The 12,006-nt window shown below is 37.9% G+C and overlaps 1 protein-coding gene across 4 annotated transcripts in view; it reads left to right on the forward strand.

The window, feature by feature from the left end:
• The window catches only part of LOC110828084 (uncharacterized), a 232,730-nt gene that overhangs the window by 20,893 nt on the left and 199,831 nt on the right, over positions 1-12,006 (forward strand). For 3 of the 4 annotated variants that reach the window (XM_022060404.2, XM_022060406.2, XM_022060408.2), the window contains exon 1: positions 4,552-4,605. The exons of the other annotated variant lie outside the window; for it this stretch is intronic. The gene's annotated coding sequence lies outside the window, so the exon portion shown is untranslated. Of the gene's footprint in view, positions 1-4,551; positions 4,606-12,006 lie in introns of those variants that run through there. 4 annotated transcript variants of the gene reach the window in all.

Genomic DNA, 12,006 nt, shown 5'->3' on the forward strand with positions numbered 1-12,006 from the left:
ATTGATTTTTTTTTTTGGAATGTCTGTGCTTAATTACCGAAAATTACACTTTAGTGACTATTAGTCTTTATTTGTATTCAGAAGGTAGTTACGATTTCGAAAGACGTTTAAACTAAAAGACAGATTCTGACTACCCTCACTATTACAGTCATGAATGAGAATTTGCGTGCGCAATTTCGATGCAGAAGTGAGTTCTAGAAGATACAGTTCTAGAATTTACAGGCAGCACACGTCCGATTATGCTCAAGTAACCCAACACGTTCCAGTTCTTTCTATCTTTCTTTCTTCCTTTATTTATTCTGCTTTCTTTTCTTTCCTTCGTATCGTTCTTTTATACATTTCTCCACGCGAATCAAACCGAATTCAACTATATTGTGCGGAAATGCTGTACCACTGAAAACTGTTGGCAGATAGGCATAGGATTTAAGTTATTTTTTGTTGAAACACCCTATTCGACGTCTATCTCAGGTTGTGTTTATTTGGTGCCTAACATAACGGTAAATGAACCTACTGTTATATCCATAAGTAACGGGATTTCTACACACATCCTCTTCATGGCGACAACCTGGCATTGAAATAACTTCAGAGATGTGTACTGTTCTTAAAAAATATGAAGATGGAAAGTTCGAATACCTATTTATGGGTAAAGGGATAATATTAGAATTAGTCTTAAAGGATCAGGATTTGAGTTTGTGGACTTGATTCAGATGGCCCAGAATAGGGTTCATTGGCTGACAGTTGTGAACACTGTAGTGACCTTTCTGGTTTCATGAATATGAGAATGTTTTTACTAGCTAAGAAATACTTTCCTTCATGCTATAAGCGAAGGGAAGTAGCTGTGACAATTTTGGTTTAATTGTTTTGAACCTACAGATAAGAAACAGGGTAACAGGCTGACGTGAAATGTAGGCTTTGTGTTGTACGGTATTGGTATGCATGATGTTTGTGTATGTCAGTAGAGAGACCGAGATTGTGTTTGACGTCCGATGACCGTAAAACGGTGGCTTATTATCGGGCCCTGATACGATCGGCATTACAGGTGTATGGAAAGCGATTGTCATTAATTAACGGGTCCTTATACAAATATACTTCAACATAACATACAAGCTTTAATTATTGAGCTCTGGGCGATCACAGGTACATTGGAAAAATCGTAAAGCAGAAGAACCTGTATCAGAGACTGCTCTTCCCTCAGGGGACCAGTTAATTGAACTAAAAGAGACATGTTTAACACTAGCTTCTTGCATAACAGCTAATGACACAGGTGATTATAGCACCATAGATAATTGTGTGTATGGGAAAGGCTCTAGGAACCCATTTGTACCTTTCGAAAATAATATAGTAGTTTCACATCGCATGTACGCCGTTGTGTCGCAACTAACAACACACAAACTCCGATTTCGTTAAGACTCGGTATAGTAGGTTTACAGTAACTGCTATAGAATTGTTATGATTTTTGTTTAATTTAAAGGCCGCTTTATTTAAGAGCGTAATTAATTTTTGCGTTTACATTTTGAGTTCCTGGGCAGCGTGTGATGAAACGATATACGACACTCCAGTCGTACAAGTTTTTTTTTTATTTTGTTCAATTCATTATGAGGTTTGTATAATTTTAATTAAAATAGTAGTCATTTGCAGTTGGCGAATGCAATAATGGATTCCAGTTGAGGTCTCTGGAAACGTTTGTTTAGACGGACTTTTTAAGTTAGGAAGAGGATTAGATCTACGTAAAATTATATTGCAGACAGAACTTTGTTTAGTGTTACTGAATTGGAAATGTCTTGTCTAAACTGTTTGCTCTTGTATTGCCTTGCTTTCATTTTTCATTATTGTATTTGCATGGATGTATCGTGATGTAGTGAGCAAACAAACAGCTTATTACGAATATAGTAATAAAATTCAGGGCCACTGAGTGACGTAATAAGATCACGTGTCAGTCCAGGAAACAAAGATGTGAGTGGAATAAGGGCTCTGTGTAGCCATAATTTCATTGCGAATCAGATTTTATTAACGAGGCCGTGATGTCTTAGTTATATTGTAGTGGAAGTGGATCCAATAAATATCACACTTCGCACAAAAATGAAACATGAGCTTGGCAGTAACTGTTCGTAACCAGACGGCAGATGCAGTGATTAAGTACTTGGTTATTCCAGTTATATATTTGCTAAATTAACATCTAGAATAGTAGAAAGTACGGTAATGCTGGGTCTGATGCGCGTCTCCCCGTAACGTAGCAATTAACCACGATTACAAGAGAGAAGATTTATGAAAACGTGTCCTGTCTTTAAACTCTTAGGTCACAGTTCGTTATCGGTGTTTTTATCATTTAATTTTATCTGAGCTCTGGTCGTGGAGTTTCTTCATGCGTTCATGTGTCACCAAATTTAATTACTTTGGCCAGGCTGTGATTTCATGTAAAAAGACTCGGCTTTCAGAATGTATTTTAAGTGGTAATTGGTGCTCTAAATACGCCGCTGTACGATCTTTACGAAGCAAGGCTTGGCTTGTTTCTTCAGGCTTTATTATGGTACATTATTTGTGTTATAAGGTACGTTTCTCTAGAGAAAGTTCTGTCGTAATTAACGTAGGTTTGTTTTAGAATATTACCATAAGGCGTGTCAGAAGAAACTCAATACGTTAACACTTTCCTGCATTTCACTGGAAGGTGATCCGTCCCCCAGCTTGTTTGTCGGTATGCCCATGTGGAACTACTTAACCAGAGAAAGTTTAAGTTCCAGTATAAACCTACTGCAGTGTGAGCTGTCATAGTACAATGGACGATTTCCATGGCCGCCTCGCTATAACTACATGAAGCGGAATCTTTCTTGAGAAGCTGACAGTTGTTGACCTATACGGGAAATTACCCGCCTTTCATAGTACCTGAAGGTTCATTAACGGTGTTCACAGTGTACCCCGTTGGATCCTATCCTGAGACAGTTGAACCCTGTAAACGTTATTGCACGCTTTGTTAATGTCGTCAGTATTTGGAGTAATTGTCGCTTACAACAAAAGTTTTCGTAAAATAAGTAGTTATTGAATCTTATTATCACTCATAGGCACTTATGCGCAATTCGTTTTCTTGGAGTGGTCTGATCCATTAATTTTGTTCCTGTATGAGAAAATTCTGTTGTTTTGTATGAGTGTGAAATTTGGTTTTTCTCACAGACTGAAGAGTAACGGGGGAAGGGAGAAAATTACATTCTAATAAGCTTCATACTTTGTACCAATCACCAAATATTAGTGTGATTGAATCAAAGACTGTGGGATAGGTGTGGTATGTAGCATGCAAGGGATAAGTAAACATGAAAAAATTGATTTTAAAAACCCTGAACGGCAGAGACAACTTGGAAGACCGGCGTAGCAAGAAGACAAAAATTAAAATGAGTCTTGACACGCTGTGAGGGAGTATGGACTCAATTTAACTGTCTCTGGATAGGGTCCAGTGGCGGGATTCTCGCCCAGCTGAGAGACTGCTTCTTAAGTGCTCTGTTCCGTAGAGTTAGCTAGTGGAGAAATCCTTCGATGGGCAATGATACTGCGAAGTGAAAAAGTTAATCGGCTGGTCAATGTTATTTTTTCGAATAGGATTCCACAAAGGCATTGGTTTGCCCTATCACCGACCGAGAACTAGCTTTATCATTTTGTTGTTACCCCGGGTTTAATTACATGTGAACGGAAACCTTCCCTCGCACGCCACGATTAAATTGTAAGCCGTATACAGACTCCTCGAGTATCAATTATTAACCACTCAGCTGACGTTGAGAGGTCTTGCTTCTCAACGCTGCAGAACCAAACACGTTATGGAGCTATGAATCATGGAGATATTTAATAGGGAAATCAACGCCTGGGTACCGGCAATCCATCTTGCACGCGAGTTTGTTGGGTAGCTTGCGCTGGTTGGGGCAGGTGTCTAGGAAACGTGCGCGCTACCTCGTGCGGGAGGTGACAGTGCAAGATTTAGTGCTAGAGTCGTCTATAGCCCATCGTGTGTTGGAATATTTTCCGATCTTCATTTGTGCTGGAAAAGTGTTTCATATCCATTGTCGTAATCTCAGCCGAACGTGCATTGGAAGGCTCTGTATGAATTTGTTAAAGAATAAACTACATATAAGTTTATTTTTGAAAGTGAAGTTCATGAAAACATTTTTTTTTTAATTTTCTGATCTGTGCTTTTAGTGACCAGTGTGTAATGCGGGATGATGTTTTTCTCGGAATGGGGCGTTGTTCCACTTATGCCCAAGGACAGGTAGTAGTACTTAGTAGTATAGGCTAACGCTCATAGATGTCGCACATATGCATGTTGTTACTTCAGCAAGGCGCAGACTTTTTTCTGAGACGAATAACCGTGTCAGCATATATAAGTGTTTTATTTCCTTTAAAATGTGGGTTATCTGCTGCCACATTCCATTGTCGTACCCAAGTACGGCTCTTCCCCTCCACTCCACCACCACCATCATCATCCCTAGCAAATCGAAATCAAATTCATGAGCTACGCAACCAAAGGGGGTGCGTTCTAAAAGCCATGCCCATGCGCGCGCGCCATTTTGGTAAGGCAGTGAGTGACGAAAGCAGGTCGAGGAGCAGATCGTGTCGTGTTTTTGGCAGGTAAATACACATTTTAATGTATTGTCCAGTGACGTTTTTCGTGTTTTATATGAAGTGCCAGGATTTTTCTCTTCGTGTGGGTAGTTTTCAGCGGTCTTAGGCTGGTAAGAGGGGAATATAGCAAAGGAGTATTTGTGATGTGAGGGAATGTGTGAGGCGGGGGGATCGATGCCTTGCCTCGCCTCGCTCCTCGCCTATCTCACACTGACTGGCTGTCTTCCTCGCTTTGCGGGCCGCCCCCCAAAAGTATATAGGGGTTCGAACCCTCTGTCTTGCACCCCCAGAAAATGTATTAGAATATTAACCGGGCAGTTTTGTGTCGTCTTATGTTTTGTAACCTGTTTTTAGATCGTTCGTTTTCATAGGCGAGTTTAAAAGTCTTGTACCGTTTGAATCTTTTTCTGATAGTGTAACACGTCTCCTCACCGCCATTGGAGTGCAGGTATTATTTGTGTGATATCAGTTTATTTGCGACTGGCTGATACAGTGTGTTGAAAGAAATTATAACGCCTCGAGTTTGGATCGTGATAAATGATGCCTTCCAGTGATTGTGTCCGGCGATCGATCTGTAACGTGTGGCCCAGCTGAAGAAATGCGTGCCTAACGAATCTAACCCATCATCCACGTGTTACCCCAGATCCTAAACCTAAAGACGATTCCAACATCCACTTTGCAGCCTTGCAGTAATGCACTGTAATTGAAGGCACATTTGTGCATATTTTTTCTACATGTTTAAATGTGACTACTATATCTGATATTTAATTACTATATTTTGTGTTATCCACGTGAATAATTTATTCAGGTCCTTGTAAATTTTTTTGCCTTAATTAAAATGTGAACTGTTCTGGGGGCATTTTATTTTATCGATGACTGTACGTGCCCTGAATATAACATTGTTATTTATCTTTTCATGACAAGTGCGACGTGGGAAATGGAATTACAAAAATAAAATAGTGGTGCGATAGAGATTCCACTGATTGTATAAATCACTTCTAAAAGTCCATTGTTTCAGTGTAGCCATAAACGTCAACAAATGAAGGATTTTTTGTTTTGTTTTCTGGTATTTGTTACATACAGAGGCCTATTTGATATCATATGTATTGCAACATTCACATATTGCAGAATTATTATCCAAAATTTATGTATACTTAAATTCGAAATTCAAGGAAGCTCTTGTGTGATTTCCTTATGTTAAGATCGTGTTTTGCTTCTAGGCAAAAGTAGTGCTCACCGTTTTGTAACAGTTAAACATCTGTAATCTTATTATTCGTTGAAATGGCGGAAAAGCAAGGGTGGAATTGGACTTTTTTTTTCGAGTTTAATACAGTCAACCCTTGGTTAATATGGAACTGGCAAATTGTTGTAATGCTATTATCAAAAATGTTGCTGTTCTTTATGGGTGTTGTATTTGCAATATTGTTTACTTTCTGCACTGAGAGGAAAATTATGTGTTTGAATTTATTACACGGCTCTGCTGGAAATTAATATAACGCTGTAGATAGAATAATTTAATATTTAAACAGTAACTTCTGTCATTTGCAATTACTAACTAGCTTAAAGGGACAAGGCTAATAGGGATATTTCACAAGAAATCAATTTATTTTTCTAAACATTTACCACTATTCGTAGAATTATTTTTACTTCTGTGGTACGTTTTGCTTTCATTTTTATGTTATTTGATTGACTCTCCTACGTGCATACACGTATCCATGGAGGACAGTCCTTGAGAAACTGATAGTCACTCAGCTGATCGATAAATTCCCCGCCTTTTTGTGGAAGCCGAGTCTTCGCAAGTGTCTGCCGTTCGTCCGTGTCCTAAGCCACATGAATTCCGTCTACACCTTCATATCCTTTTCTGTATGATCTATTTAAAAAATCTAGTCTGCTTCTAGGTCTCGTCACTTTCGGTTTTCTAACACATCGCCTCCATGCATACTACGTGTTCCGCTCATCATCATCGTCTTTTATTTGATCACCGTAATATTTTATGCAATTCTGTTCCTGTCTCCCACTTGGGTCTAAGTTTTGACCTCGGTATTTTTTCTCATACACCTTCAATCTATTTTTTGTAATTCATATGGAACACCCATACACCTATACAAAACAACAGGTAAAATTATAGTTTTGTGTGTTTACTTTAATGTTCAGGTTTTTAAATAGGAACTGGAAGGTAACAAATGCTGTACTGAATCGAATCCTTAGAATTCAATGTGCTTTTAACCTATTTATGGCTGTAATTTTGATTTTTAGCGACTCTTTCGATGTGTGTAAACTTCGTCACCTGTTTGGAGTGTTTACTAGTTACCTTTAAATTATCTGTTCCTGATTTAATCGCGCAACTAATTTGTGGATTTACACGTATTGTAAGCGTACATTATTTTTACGAACTTCTGTTCCCCTGAACAGTTTTACGAAGACTTCATGCCTGGCTTTTCGAAAGTGTAGTGAAATCACATGATCTCCTTCTTGGATGGTGAGTCACCCACATGTGATGTGCTAATTATGACACATTTATCTGTAAATCAGGATGCGGTCGAGAGCGGGCTCTTATCACACAACACTGTAACTATAGTGAAGCTGCCTGTGTAGGTCATTGACAAATTTTGAGTGATTGGTGTGGCTGTCTAGAGTTTAAATGTCGTCTTGCAACATGCCACAGTTCTAGACGCCGACTGCAAAAGCCAGTGGGCAGTATTTTATTTCTGCTGGTTTGTTTAACACCTGTTTCCTCTGCAGTCAAAAAGTAAAACACTATTTGCCAATGTGTGTGTATGTTATTTATCCTTACATATTTTCTTTGCCATAGAAGAAAATGTTTCCTGTAAGATATTTTTGACTCTACTTAACGCAGTTGCAATAGTCCGATGTTCCCAGGTGTTGAACATTTAAAAAATCCGTTCAGAGTAGTTGTGTTCGTTTTGCTTTAAGTCATGAAACCCGTAAGTTACGTTAGAAAACTATGAAATGTTTTGTTCCTTTGGAAGTCGTGAAAGCTGTCTCTTCTTTTTTGTCTGTCGGAATTCAAAGAAGCAGGAATTCTCATTTTATCGACTAAAAACATTGCCTTAATTTATTCACAGTTGTACAAATTTTCATTATGGCTTTTGGTGTGAATGGTATCGTGCTTGGTCTAATTGTTGAATATTATTCCACTCAGTTAAATACTATTCCGCTAGGCTTTAATGAATATGTTCAATAAATTCCACCTCTAGCAAAGTAATATAATTTTAGAGCGATACTTCATCGTCTTCAACAAGGACGAAAGAAGTTCGATTACGCTGATTAAAACATCTCTTTCCTTTATTTTATCCAATGTCCCTCCGATTGTTGTATCCATTTTTTCAGTTGTCTTTTTTAGTGTATTTAAACTTCTTGTTCTCTGATAATTTCTTTGCTTTTGTTATCTTTCATTCCGTGCCTGCGACTTGTCTGAGGGAACAAATTTTTGCCGTGTCTGTTCTTATTTGTTCTTTCGTTAACGTCCAGTATTCCGATGCATGCAAGCAGGCACATGGCAATTACTTTATAGAATTTTCTAAGGCCTGAAGATTGTTTCATGCTCTTACTTATTCCTTAGAATTTTTGATTGAACGTATTTGGTTCTATATTCTCAAGTTCCTTCCGTTGTAATAAACTGCAGCTTGCATCTTCAAAATTCTTCACATGTGCTGGGTTTTGTAAAAATACGTTACTTTCCACAGCATAGTCTAATGTATGTAGATGGTTGACTTCTGTGTTGTACCGACGTTTCAGAGGTCTTTGCTGCCACCATCATCGCTCTGGCGCTTTTTGGTCATTATCTTTTAAATTCCGCCAGCTTTCATACCCCCTGACCACAAAAATCGCATCAGAGATTGTTCTTCTTAACAATTAATACTGCAAGGAAGTTACTATTGTTCATATCCACAGTATTTTTCGATGCCATCAGCGTATTTTTTTCAATTAAACAAAAACTTTCTTTACTTTTGACTTTCTCTTGTATTAACGTGCAAATTCCTTTCCAAATGTATTAAAACAGCCATTTTTTGCAGTCCCGCAAATGTTAGATCTGAATATTTTCTTTACGTGTGGATGCCTGATACTCTTCGACAGCAGTTTAATGCCTGAAAGTTGTTACTTTTTTGATTGATGGAGTTGTCTGTACAGTGCGAGCCTCATTTCATCTTGACATCGAGAAACTTTTATTAATGTGTTCCTTGTAACTAATAACGCGGATGATCTTGAAATGTGTTATATAAGTAGATTTTTCAGAAGGTGTTGCCACTAGCTCGGTTTGGCACGCCATAAACACAGAATGTTCAAAAAGTCTCTGTACTGTAGATACTTAATTGTAAGTCAGAGACATAGAGAGGTTGGCAACTGTTATTTTTTGTACATGTTGGTAGCATGGGTTTATGACAGTTGTTAACTGTTAAGAAGTGCTTACAAGTGAAAGGTCATCATTTGCAGAGCCTTTTGTAAATAAATATTTTTCTGGGTTATTAGGATTCTGGACCTTGTCCGTCGTCTGATGTTATAAAATTACGCAACATCTCGAGGACTGGATCTGCCCTCGTCTTCAGGTGTGATGACGGGGAAGGGCACTTACTCGGGGTCAGAATGAATCGATCTCAATAACTGGGAAATCTAGGTCACAAAAACTACGAGTCTGTAAGCATCTGAGACCAGGTTATGCCAACGGGAGATATTGATAAGATCAATAATAAAAATTCTAAGAAGCCATATGAATGTCGTTACTAAGGCAAACGCTGAATATTTTTTCTGCCATGTAAAAATCTTTAGCACTCGGTACCACTGGTTTTATAACTGTATATCTATCGACGCGCTATGCTGAGTATGTACTACGTGGAAATTAACTGCAGTAGGACCAGCGGTGTTGGATGTTCCGTGTTTATAATCCGCGGCCATAATGGCGCGTAGGCAGCTGTTTTCGTTATCGCTGGTAGGCTGATGTGAAACCCTAGAAGAATTTTTGGGTCTAGGAAGATGGAAAATTGCATAATAAGAAGTTCTATAATTTATACTTTGAATTAAATATTATTGTGGTCCTATCAAGGTGAATGGGTTTATCGGGACATGTAGCACGAATTGGGGGAACGAGAAATGCATACATTTTAGGCGGAAATTATCAAGGAAAAAGATCACTTGAAAGACCATGTTGTAGATGGGAGGATAATTAAAGGATATGGTTTTAGGGTGGGCGTATGTTTAGCTGGCTCAGGATGGGTTCCATTGAAAGTCTCTTGCGAACACGGTATGAGTATTTAGATTGCTTAAAAATTTACGACGTGACCGACAGTCAGCTTTAAAAGGACGATTCTGTTCCATCGAGTCTTATATTTATCAGTATATTTTTAATTGCATTAAATTCTGAATGTTTAAATCGGAACATGTCAGTGTCCTCCCAGTGCTTAATAGCTGAAAAAGGAGTAATAGACTGTGGATACTGAAATAAAAGTATTCTGATTCGTAGGCCTGCGTCCGACTCTATAGAAGTATAGTGTTTTCCTCACGAAATCTCCCGACAAGAAGACAGATTTTGAAAATGCCGATATGTTTCACATTTTTTCTGGGTGGAACTGCACTACGACAGGTTTTCTCGTGACTCCCAGCTCAGTTTTTCATATTTCCACTGTTTCCCTCATCAGTTATTCAGTGTTTCATTTCCAGTCTTATCTTAGCATTTTATATTAGTTGTAATTTTCTTTAATTATCAGTGAAGTTCCAGTTGAATTATATTTTGTGGGCTCAAACATAGAACGTGCTCCTTTAAATTTATGCTTCTTTTCTAGTCTTGGTACTGAAATGAAAATAAGGAGGGTAAAGTGGACTGGACGTGTAGTTCGGATGGGAGGAGCTATAATTTCGAAAAACGGCCACTTTGATTGCCCAAAATTAGATGAAAGGATATGCACTTTTTTCTTATAAACTGTTGTAATAAAAAAAAATTGTTTGAGATTCATAAGGTGTGCCCTCCTTTTATTACTACTCTCCGTAGTCTAAGCGAGACTAACATGACGTAAACTCTGAATTAATAATCTTATTATACAGCTATTTACTTTACGTAACTGCACAGTCTCCGCTGCTGGAGATTTACATTTCGTGTCTGAAAGTTGTCAGACATGACCTCAGTGTTTTCCAATGTGCCAGCGTTTGTAACAATTAACGCATAAGAAAATATTTCTTACATGTGTCCATGTGTACATAATGTGTGTGTGTGTGTGTGTGTGTATGTATGATGTGCGTGCTACGAAACTTCCAAGTGTAGAATCACTGAAATGTTTCAGTGCTTAGGAGAAGGAGCTACAAATACAGATGTCGTGCTAACCCGTAACAAAATTGTGTGTTTGTTATCTATTAGGCTCTTGCACGTGACACTTTAGGACCCTATGTTAGAGATGTAATGTTGGGGTTGTTGGATTAAGAAGCATTAACATTATGTCACGAAGTTTCATGGAAATCAGTTACCTGAGCCAAAAGTTAAAAAGGAGGACAAATATTCTCTGGAACTGGTATGGTGTTATCACAACGGAGAAATAGGTTATGACCTGGATTGTAAAGCCACAGAATAGCGTGCTGTGGCTGTCTCACTTTTTTAAAGGATTGTATTTTTATATTCTGTAACCAGGTAGTTGAATAGTTCCACTAAATGAAGCTGTTTAGATTCGAAATGGATTCCTCCTGTATAGAAATCTAGAACATACCGCTACACCAGCCAGATCGGCGAAATTGTTACGATTTCATTGATGTTAGAATGTGCTCCTTGTTTCAGGGACAGTTTTTTTTTTATTCTCGTGTTTTGTTGCTATTTTCCATTTGTTTCTTATCTTCGAATGTGATGGAAACTGCGACTTTGAGTTGTTTTAAATTACGCATAATAATTTTGTTTTCATCAAAACAATAAATAAAACAAAGCGAACCTGTTGTATGTACTTACTTTACATGTGGACATTTTTGGTTAAATCGACACTAGCGCCTCTCAAATGGTACACGGTAAGCGGCTTAGAAATGATTTATGATAATACATGTTGATAAATATTTTTTTGCGCGATATGTACCTAACATAACGGACATGTGAAACTTTCTTAGCTTTTATGTTGACGCGATAACTAATGAACTATTGCAGCTAGGTGTGTGTGGAAATTTGTATGGAGATTTATCGTCAACATGCCTACAAACTGTGCATGAAACATTGAAACGGACAGCTAAAGAAAATATTTACGGTGCGAAACTTTGAGGTTATTTCCGATAAATTTAACGCACATATAATCTGTAGACAACTTATGTAAGTTTCCATAAACAAATATGATGATATATTAATGACATCTCCATATATTTTTATTATTGCAAACATTAATAAGGAAATATGACGAGTGGGATTCGATCTCATGACCACCTGCA

This window comes from Zootermopsis nevadensis, unplaced genomic scaffold (assembly GCF_977971745.1).
Source record: "Zootermopsis nevadensis isolate Lab colony 2312 unplaced genomic scaffold, Znev_1.0 Znev_ptg000011l, whole genome shotgun sequence".
Taxonomy (NCBI): domain Eukaryota; kingdom Metazoa; phylum Arthropoda; class Insecta; order Blattodea; family Termopsidae; genus Zootermopsis; species Zootermopsis nevadensis.